Consider the following 18,177-nt stretch of genomic DNA (forward strand, 5'->3'; position numbering starts at 1 on the left):
CCCATAAGTTTGAGGGTATATTTCTGGGTTCCATATACTGGTCATTGACGTCTGTCTCTGTTTCTGTGCCCGTACCATACTGTCTTGATGAATGCGGCTTTCTAATACACCACAAATCCAAAATAGTTATGTCTCCAGGTTTGTTTTCTTTTTCAACATGACTTTGGCTTTTGGTTTCTTTTCTGGATCCTCACACATTTTAGGGTTGTTAGTTCTTGCTCTGTGAAGAAAGCTCATGTTATTTTGATAGGGATTGCACTGAATGTGTCAATTGCTATGTTAGTATTGATATCTTAACAATGTTTGTTCTTCTAATACATGAGCACAGAAAGTTTTCCATTTCTTTGGGATTCTTCAAATTTCTCATAGAAGATTTATGATTTGTGCCTTGTGTCCCCAATGGAAGGGAGTCTGAGCAAGGGTTAGGGTTAGATCCAGGACGTTGCCAGGGCCAAAGCAGCAACTCCAGTCTCGTGATCTCCCTCGAGGGCAGAAGTAAGGGACCAGTCGACCCCGAGGGTCAAGTGTTTGATAAGGTTTCAAGATCAGCTTAGGATTCGGTTGAGGGTTCTGATTAGGGGTAGGGTTTGGGTTAGTACTCAGGAGGCTCCAGGTGCTGAACCCACAGCAGGGCAGTGGTCTCCCAAGTGGGCTACATTGAGGGCACAAGGGAGGAGCCGGTCAGGATTAAACTTTGGCTTGCAAGGTCACACAATTCCATGGGCCACTGGTCGGGTAGACCTCAGGAATCCTTTCGGGCAGTTGCAGCCGGGCCTGGGAAACGACATGGTGAGCTTCCAGGTTCCATGCCGAGTGACCCTGCACTGCTTCTGGACCCCATGTGCGTGGTGTTCTCAGACTTAGGTATTGGGTACCCATGGGGAGAGTGCCTAACCTAGGGATACGGTCCGGTCCAGGGATGTCTCCAGGGCCAAAGGACCTCCAGTCTCCTGTTCTCCCTGGAGGGCTGAAGTGAGGGACCATGCGACGGGGCGGTCCAATTATAAGGTCAGGGTTAGAGGTCGGCTTAAGTATCCGTGGAGGGTACCGGTTCAGGGTAGGGTTAGGGTTAGGTTTATGTCCAAGGAAGCTCCAGGCGCTGAACCCACAGCAGGGCAGTAGTGTCCCCGGATGGCTCAGTTGAGGGCACAGCAGAGGGTGCCGGTCAGGATTAGTCTTTGGCTGCGAAGGCCACGCAAATCTATGGGTCCCTGTTCGGGGAGGCCTCAGGAATCCTCTCTGGCAACTGAAACCGGGCCTGGGAAACGACATGGTGAGCTTACAGGTTCCATGCTGAGTGACCCTGCACCGCCTTGAACCCCAGGCGCCTGGTGTTGTCAGAATTTGGTTGGGTACGGATGGGGAGGGAGCCTTAGCTAGGGTTAGGGTTCGGTCCAGGGACATTGCCAGGGCCGAAGCGACTCTAGTCTCGGGATCTCCCTCGAGGGATGAAGTGAGGGCCCATGCGACGGGGCATCTCAATGTGGGGTTAGGGTTCAAGGCCGGCTTAGGTTTCGTGGGAGGGTTCCAGTTAGGGGTAGGTTTCGGGTTAGGGATAGGTCCCAAGAGGCTCCAGGCGCCGAACCCACAGCAGTGCAGTGGTTTCCCCGAAAGGCTGAGTTGAGGGCACTAGGAAGGGTGCCAGTCAGCATCAGTCTCTGTCTTCCAAAGCCACACAACTCTAAGGGCCCCTGGTCAGGGAGGACTCAGGAATCCACTCGGGCAGCTGCAGCCGGGCCTGGGAAAAGACATGGTGTGCTTCCTGGTTCCATGCCGAGTGACCCTGCACCGCTGATCGACCCCAGGAGCATGGTGTTGTCAGACTTTGGGATTGGGTCCCCATGGGGAGAGAGCCATAGCTACGGTTAGGGTTCGGTCCAGTGACGTCGCCAGGGCCGAAGCGACTCCGGTCTCATGATCTCCCTCGAGGGCTGAAGTGAGGGCCCATGCAATGGGGCGGCTCAAGTTCAGGGTTAGGGTTTGAGGCCAGCTTAGGGTTTGGTGGAAGGGTCCATTTAAGGGTAGGTTTAGGGTTAGGGTTAGGTGCCAGGAGGCTCCAGGCCCCGAACTCACAGCAAGGCAGCGGTCTCCCCGAAGGGTTGAGTTGAGGGCACAAGGGAGGGTGCCGGTCAGGATCAGTCTTTGGCTGCCAAGGCCACACAAGTCAATGGGCCCCTGGTCAGGGAGGCCTCTGGAATCCTCTCGGGCAGCTGCAGTCGGGCCTGGGAAACGACATGGTGAGCTTCCAGGTTCCATGACGGGTGAGCCTGCACCGCTTCTGGACCCCAGGCACCTGGTGTTGTCAGACGTTGGAATTGAGTCCCCATGAGGAGAGAGCCTTAGCTAGGGTTAGGGATATTTTCCACGGATGTCACCAGAGCTGAAGAGGCTCTAGTCTCGTGGTCTTCCTTGAGCACTGAGGTGAGGGCCCATGCGACGTTGTGACTCAAGTCTAGGGTTTGGTTTCGTGGTCAGCTTAGGTTTCAGTGGAGTGTTCTGGTTACGGGTAGGGATAGGGTTAGGGTTTGTTCCTAGGAGGATGTGGTGGTGACCCCTCAGCAGTGCAGTGTACTCCCCGGAGGGTTGAGTTTAGGGCATATGCGAGGGTGCCGCTCAGGATCAATCTTTGGCTTCCAAGACCACAGCCTCTCTGGTCCCCTGTTGTGGGAGGCCTCAGGAATCCTCTCTGGCAGCTGTAGCCGGGTTGGGAAATGACATGTTGAGGTTCCAGGTTCCATGCCACGTTAGCCTGCATCTCTTCTGGACCCTTGGCACGTGGTGTTGTCAGACTCGGGTATTGGGTCCCCGTGGTTAGCTAGGGTTAGTGTTCGGTCCAGGGACGTCACCAGGACCACTGCAACCCGAGACTCATGATCTCCCTCGAGGTCTGAAGTGAGGGCGTATGCGACAGTGGGGCTCAAGTATAGGGTTATGGTTCGAGGTCGGCTTAGACTTCGGTGGAGGATTCCGTTTAAGGGATGGGTTAGGATTAGGGTTAGGTCCCAGGAGGCTCCAGGCGCTGAACCCACATCAGTGCAGTGGTCTCCCCGAAGTTCTGAGTTGAGGGCACAGGGAGGGTGCCTGTCAAGACCACTCTTTGGCTTCCAATTTCACACAAATCTATGGCCCCTGGTAGGGTAAGCCTCAGGAATCCTTTCGGGCAGCTGCAGGTGGGCCTGGGAAGTGACATGGTGAGGTTCCAGGTTCCATTCCGAGTGACCCTTTACCACTTCTGGACCCTAGCCACGTGGTTTTGTGAGAGGTTTATGGTTCGGTCCAGGGAAGTCACCAGGGTCGAAGCGACATCAGTGTTTTGAATTCCATGTAAGGCTGAAATGTGGGCACATGCTCCAATGTGCATCTGTTGTAGTGTTAGTGTGATATATAGGGGTAGGTGTAGGGTGAGTATCCTGGTTATGGTAGACATTTGGTTTAGGGTTAGGTCCCTGGATGCTCCAGGTAGTTACCCCAGAGCAGAGTAGGTGTCTCCCCAAAGGGCTGAGTGGAGTCACCAGGGTGTGTGCCGGTCAGGATTATTCTATGTGTTCCAAGGCTAGACAAATGTAATTGCCACCCTTGGAGTAGGCTTCAGGAATCCTCTCGTGCCGCTGCCGTCGCGCTTTGTAAATGACATGGTGATATTCTAAGTTCCTTGTCGAGTATTTCTTCATTAATTCTGGAACCCATGTGCATGCTGTTATTAGAAAATACACAAATGTAGGGGCGCCTGGGTGGCTCAGTCGGTTAAGCGGCCGACTTCAGCTCAGGTCATGATCTCGCGGTCCGTGAGTTCGAGCCCCGCGTCGGGCTCTGTGCTGACAGCTCAGAGCCTGGAGCCTGTTTCAGATTCTGTGTCTCCCTCTCTCTCTGACCCTCCCCCGTTCATGCTCTGTCTCTCTGTCTCAAAAATAAATAAACGTTAAAAAAATTAAAAAAAAAGAAAAAAAAAAGAAAATACACAAATGTATATTTTCTGATGGAATGATATCTCCCTTGATATCTTTGCAGTGTTAAAGTGCCCTTCTATGATTGTATGAGTATCAATTATTTACTTTAGGTTTTCAGTGTTTTGTGTATTGGATGCTCTCAGGTTGAGCACATATATGTGTACAATTGTTGTATCTTTCATTGGATTATACCTTTTATCATTATACTGTCCTTTTTTCTCTCTTGTTAGAGTTTTATTTTTAAATCTATTTGTCTGATATAGGTATGGCTACTGCTGTTTTCTTTTGATAATTTACTTCTATAATTACTCTCTTATAGGTAGAGGATAGAGAGGTCCTATATTTCATTCATTCTCTCACCCAGTGACTTTTATTAAGAGGAGAGAGAGCTCAGGGATGGGAGTGTGGGGTGGGGGGAATGAAGGAAGATAGATTGAATGAGAGAGAATGAGAGTGAGGATGAATCTTAAGCAAGTTCCATGCTCAGTGCAGAGCCTAATTGGGGCTCAATCTGGTGATCCTGGCATCATAGCGTGATCCAAAATCAAGAGTCAAAATCTCAAGTGATTGAGCCATCCAGGTGCCCCTATCTGTCACCCTGTGCCTTTGATTTGAGCATTTATTCTCTTTCCTTCAAAGTAATTGATAGACGTATACTTGTCCTTTTATTACTTGATGACTGTTGTTTCTGAATCTTTCTGATCCTTTCTCCTCTTTCTCTTTTTTAGGGTTTGCTGGGTTTCTTTAGTACCACAGTTGAAATTGCTTGTCTTTATAGTCTGCATATGTATTGGTGGTGTTTGATTTGTGGTTATTATTAGGTTTGTACCTAACCACTTGTGCATATAGAAGTCTATATTAAGTTGATAGTTGTTTAAGTTTGAACCAGTTCTTTACTCCTCTCCTTCCCGTGTTGTAGATATGTAGTGTCATATTTCAAAACCTTTCATATCGCGAATACCTTGGCTGATGTTTTACAGATATACTCATTTTTATTGCTTTTGCGTTTTGCACTTTAATACTGTCACTTTAGGTGTTTCTTTTCCACTTAAAGAGTCCCTTTTAACATTTCTTGCAGGGGTGGTTTGTTGGTTGTAAAATCCCTGAGTATTTATTTGGGAACCTCTTGATCTTTCCGTCCATCTGAATGATAGTGTTGTGGATAGACTCTCTTTGGCTGCAGATGTTATCCATTCAGCACCTTTACCATACCGTGCTGCTCACTTACAGTTTCAAAGTTTCTTCTGAAAATCATCCAGTGATAACCTTATGGGGTTTCTCTTGTAGGTAATTGTCATCTTTTGTTTTCCTGCTGTTAAATTTTTTTCTTTATCACGGCATTTTGCATTTTAATTACTAGGTGACTTGATGTGGATCTGCTTCTGTTGAATATTTTGGGGATTCTTTGTGACTCCTGCTTCTGGATCTGTTTCATTCCCCGCATTAAGGAAGTTTTCATCTATTGTGTCTTCAAATAAATTTTCTGGTTCCATTTCTCAGAGTTTGGAGGATGAGAAATAGGGCAGGAGAGACCTATTGAAGGTTCTCTGATGAGTCACTGGTTTTGCATTAGTGGGGGATAGATTTGGGACTCAAATGAACAACCTACCTTTAACTTAAAAGAACTAGAAAAAAACAACAATCTGCAATGTCCAATGTTCTCAAAAGGGAGGAAGTAATGCATATGAGAGTGGAAACCAATGAAACTGAGACCATGAAATCAATAGAAAATATGAAGACCAAAAGTGGGTTTTCTGAAGAGTGAAACAAAATTTTCAAGATTATACATAGACTATGCTAAGGCAGAGAGAGGACCCAACTCAAAATAATTATAAATAAAAATGTAGACATTACACCTGATACCAAAGAAACATTAAGGAGACAAAGAGGCGACCATGGCCAAATTAGATGCCAGCAAACCGCCTACCTAGAAGAAATGGATAGGTTCTTAGAAACACACAACCTACCAAGACTGTATCAGGAAAAAATAGAAGGTTTGCACAGACCCATTAAAGGAAGACTGCAAGAAGATAACCAAAGTAAGTAAATGGAAACAGTAATCGAAATTCTCTCAGGGAAGAAAAGCCCAGGACCAGGTAGATTCACTGGTGAATGTGACCAAACGTTTGTAGAAGAAATAACGGTAGTCCTCTCACTGATTCAAAAGGAATGAACACCATAAACTCATTTCATGAGAATGGAATTACCCTTGTAGGAAACCAGAAAAGGATACTACCTGAACAGAAAACTATAGACCAATATTCCCATGATGAATATAGATGAATAATTCCCAGTGATATACAGGCAAACCAAATTCAGCATCACATTAAAAGGATCATTGACCGTGATGTAGGGTTTTTTCCCTGTAAAGGAAGTATGTTTCAGAAATGCAAATCAATAAATGTGACTCCTCACATACTTGAATGAAAGAAAAATCAACCAGAAACCAGACTCTTAACTATAAATAGCAAACAGAGGATTACTAGAAGGGAGGTGGGCAGGGGCATGGGTTAAATGGGTGATGGGCTAAGGAGGGCGCTAGTAGTGAGGAACACTGGGTGTTGTATGTGATGGATGACTACATTGTATACCTGAAACTAACATTACACTGTATGCTAACCAACTGGAATTTAAATAAAAACTTGAAAAAATAAATACTAAAGAAATACATAAATAAATTTAAACTAAATAAAATAAATACATTTTTAAAAATTTTCTTAATGTTTATTTATTTTTGACAGCGAGAGAGAGAGAGAGAGAGAGAGAGAGAGAGAGAGAGAGAGAGAGCAGGCATGATCAGGGGAGGGGCAGAGAGAGAGTGAGACACAGAATCCGAAGCAGGCTCCAGGCTCTGAGCTGTCAGCACAGAGCCTGATGCGGGGATCGAACCCATAGACCGTGAGATCATGATGTGAATCAAAGTCGGATGCTCAACCAACCGAGCCACCCAGACGCCCCATACATTTTAAAAATTAAAAAGAAAACCCTGTGACGATGTCAATAGACACAAAAAAAAGTTCTGAGAAAATTTGGTATCCATTTGTGCTAAAATACTCTTTAAAAATTCCCCATAGAGGGAACATATCTCAACATAAGAAAGGCCATGTATGTGAAGCCCATATCTAACATCATACTCAATAATGAAATTGTGAAAGATTTTCCTCTAAGATCAGGAACAAGACAAGGATGCCATATATATGTGAAGGGGATTGGGTGATGCAGGCTTCTGGTTATGGAATAATAAATTACAGATGGAAGATATAGCATAGGGAACATTGAGAATGGTACTGGGATAGTGATGCATGGTGACAGATTGTAGCTACAACTGTGTTAGCGTATCAGAATGTATACACTTGTCCAATCACTATGTTGTTCATCTGAAACTAATGTAACATAGTGTATCAGCTATTCCCAAATAACATCATTTTTTTAGTAAGGTAAAAGAATGAAATAAAGTTCAGTGTAAAAGAACTTGTTAATATCTAATCAAGAAATGCATTAAAGTTCCAAACTAGAAAGACACCGTATCAAATTCTGTAGCTTTCCTATACACTAACCAAATTATCTAAGAAGAAAAGAAAACAATCTATTTGCAATAGCATCAAAAACAATAAACTTTATAGGAATAAATTTAGCCAAGGAAGTGAAAGATCTCTCTACAGAAAAGTGTAACACCCATGTACAGAAATGGAAGAAATTCAATTTGGATGAAAGAAACAGGACAACAGATAAGTCAGTGAAAAGCCATCCCACGTCCATCTTTCAGAGGAATTAATACAGATACAATGTCCATATTACCCATAGCCATCTAGAGATTCAGTGCAATCTTTATCAAGACTCCAATGCAATTTGTATGCAATTAGAAAAACATATCCTAAAATGTATTTGGAACCAAAAAAAAGACCCCAAGTAGCCAATGCAAGAAGGATCAAAACAGGAGGCATCACACTTCTTGATTGCAAGCTGAATTCTAACACAAAGAAATCAGGTATGTCACTGGCATAAGCACACACACAAGACAATGGAACGGAAATTGAGAGCCCAAACTAAACCCTTGCATGCACAGTCAACTAGAATTTGACAAGGGAGTCAAGAATACACAGTGGAGAAGGGTAGTCTCTTGAATAACTGGGACTGGGAAAATTGGATATTCACGTATATAAGAATAAAGCTTAGCACCTTGTGTTATACCACCCCAAGAATTAACTTGAAATGGATTAAAGATGTAAATGAACAGTACGGAAACAAAATTCTTCCTCATCGCTTCAGCTCTTACTATGCCAAGACGGAGCTGTTGAGGTGGTGAAGGGCTGGGTGGAGAGTAGTCCTGGACATAGAAGCCTGTGTGTGTGGAACAGACTTTCTTTAGTAGTCTGGAATTATCCCTCTGATCCTTTAAGACTAGCCACTTCCTTCCCCACATTGCAGACACAGCTAGTACCATGTTGCCAGCAATGCACTGCTTTGTCTCCTCCAACTCTTAGAAATTCTAGGTGGGACCCAGTGGGAAGGGTGGAGTTTAGTGGCACTGATGCTGCCCTGTTGAAACCAGGTGGAGAGGAAAGAGACATGTGTCATTCGGCTTCATTGGGATTCAGGTATGTTGGTGTTGGATTTTTCACCTTTTACCCTACCACATCTCAAAAGTTTAATTTCTGTCCTGCAGGTCCACGTGGTTTCCAGGATGTTTCCTCCTTTCCTAGAAGTGCCCCCCATGTCATACCCCATGGGCTGACCTTTATCACCACCCATGGGCTTAGGGTCACCCCCACCTTCTCCAAACTGGAGTCCTCTGGGACCTCACCTTCCTCCTCCACCATGTGGAAAGATGATATGACCAGTATGAGTTGACTTATAAAACACGTTTTGTCTTTTACTTGTTATGTGTTTGGAGAAGATGCAGTGATGGCACCACAGGGCTTTCAGGTCAGCCTGAGTGAGGACGTTGTAATGTTCTTCAAGTTTCTCAGGACATGCATGAAATGGGCAGTCATTTCCACATAGTGAGATGGGCAACACGTGTCTCTGATAGAGAAGGAAAGAGGACTTATACATGCTGACAGACATAGCACTCCCTAGGATGTAGCTTGTACAGAGACCATGTGCTGGGCTCTCTGAGGGATGAAACACACCCCTAACATACTTTCTAGCAAGTTGAGACCTGAGCTGTTCACAGCTGCTTGATTAGTTATAAAAACACCTGAACCAGGGCCCTGTGAACCTTCCTCAAGAGACAGGATCAGAACTCCCTCTTGTCCTCAAGGGTCACCTGAGGCACATGAAAAACGCTCTGTCCCTGGTAAGGGATGCGAGAGTGTGAATGAGTTGAATATAATGAAACATGTTGTGAATGGTTTGATTTTCTTCTACACAGTCTATGCAAGTCAGAATCAACCTCCATCCACCTCCATCCTTTATGAGACCTAAGACGTGATGCAGCTCCCTCCCATGAGAAACATCATTTGTGTCTCTACCAAGGATGCAGAGAAAGACAAGGTAAATTCTGTTGCCCGTTTCAGTTGAAATGCTTTCTGGAAACTTTTATCTGGCCTTGTCTGGTTTTCTTTGTCCTCTGGTGTCTTTACTGTTTGATTTATGTGCTCACAAGCCTCCAGACCTCTCCAATGTAACATCGTCATGTTAGCTAGTGCCTCTGGACGCCACAAGTGTGTGGAGGCTGAGGACCACGTGGCTCTCACTTAGCATTTGTGGAAATAACTTGAGGAGGATGACACTTCACTGCACCCTCAAGTCTTCTGGAGCGTCTGACTCCTTCCGCACCTTCTTTACATGGGATTATCCTGATTATTTTCATTTTTTCCTATTTCAGTGTAGGCCATGAATTTGTTCAGAATGTCTGCTATGAGCCTCATGACTGGAATAGATAAAAACTCTTTCCAACATTATATTGTGTGCTTTGTGCAGTGCTGAGGGTTCTTAGAAAAAATTCAGAATTCATTACTGGTCCTTCTGTGTTGGTAAATGTACAAGAGAGAATTTCTCCAGTTGTCCCCTAGGTGGAAATATTCTGAATTTTCAAGAAGTGGCACATGTAATAAAAAAATGTACGTGGAACTGCAGTCGTGAAGGGAGAGAATCAGTGATTACCTGCAGGGCCAATACCTCACAGAGTTCTTCAGTTGTGTTTATATGAGCAGGTTCTCTTGTGTCCCGGGAGCAGTTGTAATTGGTACTTTGTGTCATGATACCTTAAGGGAGTTTTGCACCTGAAATTGAGACATGTTTCTGTTCGTTCTATTATGTAGAATTTCTACCTCCCGTTTACAATGGCACAAAATAGCTCTGCAACTCATATTGTATTTAAAATCTGAATTACCTGTGAATTAAGATAAACATACTTGAGGCCAATGAATATGCACAGGTAATGTGTTTCCCTCAAAAACACATTTCCAGGCCCCGTGCAGGACTCCAGGAATCCCCATCTCCTCAGAGGTCTCTGTGGCCTTGCACAGAAGATGTCTTTTTCAGGGAGGGAAGCAGAGTGAGGACAGAAATGGGATGGCAGGTTGAGATTTGACCTTGGGGTGGCCATGGATCTCTGTGTGGTTCTGGTCATTTCTTTCATTCCTTCATGTTCTGTCTGTTTTCAATGTGCAAATAAAAAGTCTGCAGATCTGGTGGAAGAGGACACCAGAGGGGTCCTGGACACAGATGCCTGCCTCTCTGGAATACGTTCCTTTATTAGACTGGCATTACTGCCATCAATCTTCTAGAATAGGACTCCTTGGCTTTCTGCATTTGTAAACATGTGCAGTGACGTGTGGCAACAGTAGTTTTTCCTTGTGGCATCTGGTAACTTCAGGCTATAGGTGGGACCTCATGGGAGGGTAGGGTTTTCTGACACCGATGCTCTGTTCTACTAGAACCCATGAATGAACAAGGGGTCAGGTGTTGACACCTGCTTCATTGTGTTTCAGCTCCTGTGGGCATTCTGCTTCTGTCTGTCATACCAACACACCTGTCACTTCTGTTCTGTAGGTCCCTATGGATGCAAGAGGACCTCCTTCTTTCCCAGGTCCATCCCCCACAGATACCCTTTATCACTGTTCATGGGTTCTATGGGCTACCTCCAGCTCCTTGGTGTTCTCAGTGACAGGACCCACCACCTCCACCTCGACTATTTGTGAGATGAACTGAGCTGTATGAGTTGACATGTTCAGCATGTTCAGCTTCTATGTTGTTGAGTCTTTGAGAAGACGTAGAGATGGCCTCACATGCTTTGTAATGCAAGGGTGTTGCTGGATGTGGACACTGTTAAGATTCCTCAAGTTTCTCAGGACATACATATGTTGGGCTGTGTCATTTCCATTATTGAGCTGGGCTGCATATATCCTTTATGGAGAAGGAAAGAGTCTTTTAATAGAAAAGCAGGCATATCAGTTCTGCAGATGTGCCCAGTACACAGTCCATGTCCCTGGCTCTGTGAGAGATGAGGCAAACCCTTACCATCAGGGGCTTCAACTGTCCTAATGGGGAGAGAGTCACATGCATTAAATTACATGGAGATTCTGGTCTACAATAATGGCAGCTCCAGTAATGGATCCTCAAGGACAAGAGACGGAGACATGAATCTCATGGGAATGAATTGGAGACTGTGCATGAGAAGGGAGAGCTGAGATGGTGCAGAGGGGAGGGTGTTGGACTCAGTGAGATGGAGTTGGAGGCCATTTGTGGCAGGGCCCACACCTGGGCAGGGAGAGTGAGCGCAGGGTGACATCCACACCGAGCTGCTGTATGAGTTCAAGGATAGTTCATGCAGGTATCATCTCTGAAATGTCATTGTGGCTAAAGTGCACCTAGTTCATTATCTAAATAAAGACTGTTGTTTCCCTTGGAGGTTCTCCTGAAGGTTCTGGATCCTTGTGAAAGAATGCCCTGGAGATTTGTAGTTTACCTTGGTTCTTATGGGATGCTTGTCTGCTAAGTTTGTGTGCCTCTGTGATACTAAATGTGATGAAAGGTTGTAGATTATCTGTGTGGCTTCCTTGGCCTTCAGCCTGAATAGGACTCTTAGCAGGGAAATCAGGGTTGACCAGGAAACGCCCCTGCTGGAATCTTGTCACCGCACCCCTCAACCTACTGTCATGACCCTGAATGAAGGTTTGCACCTCTGAAACTTCCCTCACAATTTCCAGAGGCACCGCCTGTGATCCTGCTGTCTCAGCCCTAATGCCAGCTCTCAGTGGGGCCATCTCATAGCCTCAGCATTGTAATCTGAGAAGCAGGAACAATGTTGGTCTCTGAGGTCAGTGTGATGAAGAGGTGGTTAAGCACATAAGGAATTTGTAAAATGTATGGGATGAGTGGGCATTCACCCTTCTCAGGGTGGAAATGAATGTATCTGCACACAGAGGATAATCAACAGATGTTCATTCAGTTTCATGAAACTAAGGATATAATGCCTGAGGCTGGGAGATTGGCAATTCCTGTTTCAAAAGATACAACAAAGACCCGTGTGTTTTTTCTATTAAAATTCAGGTCCTGCTTTACAAAGAAGGAAAATATAAGTATGAGAATGTGTATATTCAGGCATCTACACCTAAGATCTGAGGTAGACACACAAATGCAGCCACACAAATATGTGCTCATCCAAGGCCACAGATGTATTGTAGAAGACAAAATGCATACAAGAGAACAGAAGATCCCTTTGCAATGACTCAAAATCACTTTGACGTAGAGGACAATCCGTTTGAAATTTGAAGAGGACGATGAACCATTACAAACCAGCTGTGGTTATTATATATTTAGAGACGGTGTCTAATCTGTCCCTTGGTCTGAATGCTTTCCCTGACCACCCTGTCCACTCCACTTTGTCCTTCCTAATGTCCCCTAATACACTTGTCTCAGTTGTGTTTCTGTGTCAGCGTCTGCTTCCAGGAAAATCAACACTCATTCCCCATCAAGTGTACACTTTGGGGTTCCTGTATACACAGTTAGCCAACACATAGTATGTACACGATTGGTGGAAGAAGACAGATCATTCTTTGGGGTTGTAATGCCTGGAAGGGACCTATAGTTCCATCTGAGGAGTTGGATACATCCTTTAGGGAGATCTGGTCGCGGTTGTTATATCTGTAGATAGATACTCATGAGCACGCAGCGTGCGTGCTAGTTGATGGGGTTTGTGCTGATGAGGAGGGCAGGTATCTGTCTCCAGGAAAGGGTCTCTTGCGATGGTGAGGAATGGATTCAGGAGACCAGTAAGGACGCCTTGCATTAACTCAGCTCTTGTGCCCTTGTGCACCTTCCAGCTGCCCCCAATAGCACCAATCCAGGTGGCCTCCAAGGGGGCAAATGGCGCAGCTTTTGTGGTGAGTCACATGATATCCCACAAAGCTTCCCCTGTTGCCTTATTGAGGGATGAGGAGGGCAGAGCTCCATGGTCTGAGTTAGGTTCCTTCGACACCACCCAGGAGAGTTGGGTGTAAGCATATGGCTCCTTCTACATAGGCCAAACCAATCCACTTTGCCCCAGGGACACTGAACCCTGTGAGCCCCTTTTTCCTCCCAGCTTAGGGAAGCAGCCATCCCTCCAGGAGCTTTTGGGTCATGGCTGGGCCACCAACGGTAAATGTCTGGCTGTCCACATGCTGCCAGCATTGCTCTAGCAAATGTCAACATGAGCAGCTGCTGTACAGGGGATTCTCCTCCATTATGATCAGGGCCTGGGGCAAAACAAGACATGAGAGAGGGAGAGACAGGAGTGCTCTGCGCTCCTGGACAGGGCTGCATGCACAGAGCAGATATCCTGAAACCTGGGGAGAGGTGGAGAAAGAGACAGGCAGGGAGAGAGACACTGAATTTGTGATAGGGGAATTGGGCAAGTCCTAGAGAGTGAAAGGAAGAAATAGAGAGAGATGTGGTTAGAGAGAACAGAGACAAAGAGGAAGTACAAGGAGAAAGTAGAGACCTGGTCCAGGAATATGGATGGGGTGAGGTGGGCCAGGGGAGAGGGGATGTATGAAGTGTCTCTGAGTGCTGGGGTAGAAATGGCAGGTATCATGGGCATCAGTGTTCCATGACTCCAACATCCCTGGGGCCAAGCTTTTCAGAGGCTATTGCATTTGAAAAGATGGGTATCCCTCATTTCTCCTGGAATTGTGGGGGCACAGCCTCATGTTCTGTCATGGAGAGGCATGTCTTGAGGGAGAGCGTGCTGCTCTTTGGCAGGTAAACGCCAGAGCCTGGCCTGTGGGGAGGGGACCTGGACTCATCTCCCTCATTGCCCCAGGCCCTGTTGGATTTTCCCGGCGCTCCTAACCAGCTGGTGTTCCTCATGTTCTGAATCCAGAGATCAGTCATTGTGTTGCCCCCAGTTCCGGCAGTCTGGACCTGGCAGAGTTGAACTGCTGATATTATAAAAAAGTATTTGATAAGAAGGTCCATATTCTCCCTCTGGAACTAGCGGTGTGCATCAAGATCGTGGGTTTGTATCCTCATATCCACTGCCAAACTGAGGATGCCAGATGGTAGGTGAACCCTTTAAAACACCATAGTCTTCTCTTAAATCAAATTCAAAGACATTTTCTTGTCCCAACTTTCTTTTAATTTTGAAGAGATGACAATTAGTAATTGAAGGCATAATGGTCCTATAGGAATTTGACCTCTATGACTGATGGACATTATTTCATACATCTGTATCCCTAAAGCACATTTCATTGGAAATATTAGCCAAGGATACATACAGTAAATTCATAACAGATGCGTAGCTCCCTGTAAGTTGCATTCTGACCCTGCCACATATGTGTCATCAAAGATATTAGTGACTATTCAGATAAGCTCTCAACATCAAGATGGTGATGTTAGAGAATCTGGTATAAATGGAATTTCACAGATTCTAAATTAGGAATGATTTTTTTTTAAATTTATAATATTTCTGTTTTTCTTTTTTGGAGAGAGTCTGAGGGAGGAAGGGGGGAGAGAGCAGGAGACACCGAATCTGGGGCAAGCTCCAGGCTCTGAGCTGTCAGGATGGAACCTGACACAGGGCTCAATCTCATGGACTGCAAGATCATGACCTGAGGGGAAGTCGGACACCTAACTGACTAAGCCACCCAAGCGCCCCAGGAATGATAGTTTATTGGCAAAAAAAAGGATAAATTAAAGATAGCGTAAAGGATGTCGACTTTTAATTGAAATATTCTTCACACATTTGTTGTATTAGGTTTAGGCATACATTTCAGTCATTCCATATGTCTATAAATTATGTTGTACTTCAGCACAAGTGTAACTATCCTGTGAAAGCATGCAACAGTACTATTACAGGATTGACTCCATTCCATTGACTGTCCCTTGTATCCCTAGGACTCATTTATTCCATAGCTGGAAGCAGTTACCTCTCTCTCTCAAAGGTGTCAATTCTTTATCTAACCTAAACACTCTGGTGGTAAACACAATTACTTGCTCAGCATGTGTAAATTGGCGGTCTATTTTTCTGTGGACATTGCTTAAAACATTACAAATGATGTCATTATGTTAATAAAATTGGTTTCATTCTTCACTCAAAATAAAGGAGAAGGAAAAGATTTCTTTGTGTCCCAGTCCCTGTCACTAAGACCCTTCCCAATGTGGAGAACAGGCTGAGTTGCCCAGAGCACCTTCAGTCCCTCAGCTGAGCGACCAGGGCCTTCAACATTGCAGGAATTCCCATGGTAGTCAGCAGAGAGAGCTCAAGCACCACAGACCCGGAGGGGCGGGTTCCTCTGCCTAGGCAGTGATGGCCAGCAGAGGGCGCACCATCGGCTTTTCTGACCCAGGGCACCTCAGAGCAGGAAGGGCTGCTGTTGCTCCCAGAGGGCACAGGGCCTCTGGCGCTGTCTCAGGACAGAGAGCAGAGCTGCGTTTCCAGCGGGTTCTGCCGCCTGCGCCAGGGGAGACCTTGCGAGCTTTGCATCAACTTGGCATCTCCTGAGTCGCCAGAGAGAAGCTGCCTTGTTGTACTGAGTGCTGAGGAGGGGGCGCTGGGTGGCTTCCCTGGGCAAGCTGGTTGCTAAGCAGCACAGGCCCTTGCATTTTGTGGGCTGTTCCCGTGTTTCATTCCTCCACATCCCAGACAGTATTTGAACAAGACCTATTTTACTAAAGGTCTCGTGGATTGCGGGGTCCCACGACATCACCTCATAGATGCAGTCGATGGTTTGTTCCAGATTCAGGCTTGTTTCCGGTAAGAAACCCTGACAGAAATTCAGAAGAATGGGACGTGAATACACGGAATGTTCTTCTCAGGACCTTCTAGAAGAATGAGCTGGGACCCACTTTCCAAGTCCTGCTGGAACCAGAGACCGAGGTAAGGGCACAAACTTTCCCCCACATCATACATGCTTTTTAAAAAATTTATGGTTATTTTTCCAACCTAATTAAGTGATTGAAAACTACAGAAAACCTGGTAGGTAGGTGTCTTAACCTTATGTGATCTTTTACTTTAAGTTGCACTTAGTAAACATGGAGTGTAATATTAGTTTCAGGTGTACAATATAGAGCAACACTTCCACGCGTCACCTGGTGCTCATCCCAGGTGCACTTCTTAATCCCCAGCAGCTGTTTCAACCATTCCCCCGCCTCACTGTGGAACCCCTCAGTTTGTTTTCTAGTTAAGAGTCTGTTTGTTTGTCACTGTCTCCTCCCCGCCCCCCTTTGTTTCGTTTCATTTCCATGTGTTAGTGAAATCATCTGCTATTTGTGTTTCTCTGACAGGCTTATTTCACCCAGCATAACATTCTCTCGCTCCACCCACCTCGTGCAAAATGACAAGATTTCATGTTTTTACGGCTAAATAATATTACATACCATATACTACATCTCAGTTTAATCATCAGTTGATGGATGCTTGATCAGTTTCCATAATTTGGCTGTTGTAAAAAATGCTGCTGTAAACATCATGGTGCATGTATCCCTTTGAAGAATTATTTTTGTATTCTTTCTTTAAATACCTCGTAGTGAAATTGCTGCATCGTAACATAGTTCTATTTCCATTTTTTTTTTTTTGACGAATCTCCATGATGTTTTCCAGAGTGGCTGCACCAGTTTGCATTCCTTTCCACAATGCAAGAGGGTTTCTCTTTCCCCACATCCTTGACAACACCTGCTGTTTCATCGTTCATTGATTTTAGTCATTCTGACAGATGTGACATGTTATCTCATTGTACTTTTGAATTGTATTTCCCTGAAGATGAGTAATGCTGAGCATCTTTTCATGTGTCTCTTGGCTATGTTTATGTCTTCCTTGGGAAAATGTCCATTCATGTCATCTGCCCATTTTTAATTGGATTTCTCATTTTGGGGGTGCTATATAACTTTATATATTTTGGACGGTAACCCTTTATCAGATGTCGTTTACAAATATTCTGTAGGTGTTTTAGGTTTGTTGATTATTTCCTTTGTGACAGAAGCTTTTTATTTTTATGAAGTCCCATTATTTTTGCTTGTGTTTCCCTTACCTCAGGAGATATATCTACAAAGATGTTTGTACAGCCAATGTCAAATAAGATACTGCCTGTGTTAGGTATCCTCTGGGATTTTTATGGTTTCAGGTTTCACACATAGTTCTTTATTCATGTTGGATTTATTTTTGTGTATGTTGTAAGAAAGTGGTCCGTTTGTGTTTTTGGTTTGTGTTGCAGGTTGCTGTCTAGTTTTTCCAAAACGATATGTTGAGGAGACTTTTTAAAGTTTATGTATTTATTTTTGAGAGAGAGAGAGAGAGAGAGAGAGAGAGAGAGAGAGAGAGAACATGCAGAAGAGGGGCAGAGAGAAATGAAGAGAGAGAATCCCACGCATGCTCTGCACTCTCCTGAGATCATGACCTGAGCTGAATCCACAATCACATGCTTTGCAGCCACCCATGTGTCCCAAGAGTGTCTTTTTTTCCCCCATTGGATATCCTTTCCTGCTTTGTTGAGAATTAATTGACCATATATGTGTGAGTTCATTTCTGGGTTTCCATTCTATTGATCTCTGCGTCTGAGTTTTTGTTGTTGTTGTTTTTGTTGTTTGCCAGTACCATACAGTTCTGTTCAGTACAGCTTTGTAATATACCCTAAAGTCTAGAAGTGTGATGTCTCCAGCTTTAGTTTTGGTCTTCAATTTCTTTTGGCTGTTTGGGGTCTTTGTCATTCCATACAAATTTTGGGATTATTTGTTCTAGTTCTGTAACAAATGTTTTGTTTGTGTGATAGGGATTTCATTATATGTGTAGATTGTTTTGTGGAGT

General features: G+C 44.9%; 1 long non-coding RNA gene across 2 annotated transcripts in view; it reads left to right on the forward strand.

Annotated features, from left to right (window-relative positions):
- Window positions 1-18,177, forward strand: part of LOC125910943 (uncharacterized) — a 51,871-nt gene that overhangs the window by 20,298 nt on the left and 13,396 nt on the right. Inside the window, exons 3-4 of one of the 2 annotated variants that reach the window (XR_007454219.1) lie at window positions 9,322-9,443; window positions 16,115-16,254. This is a non-coding gene — a long non-coding RNA (uncharacterized LOC125910943). Of the gene's footprint in view, window positions 1-9,321; window positions 9,444-12,446; window positions 12,797-16,114; window positions 16,255-18,177 lie in introns of those variants that run through there. The other variant, XR_007454217.1, reaches the window with a different exon arrangement.

This window comes from Panthera uncia, chromosome D1, assembly GCF_023721935.1.
Source record: "Panthera uncia isolate 11264 chromosome D1, Puncia_PCG_1.0, whole genome shotgun sequence".
NCBI lineage: Eukaryota > Metazoa > Chordata > Mammalia > Carnivora > Felidae > Panthera > Panthera uncia.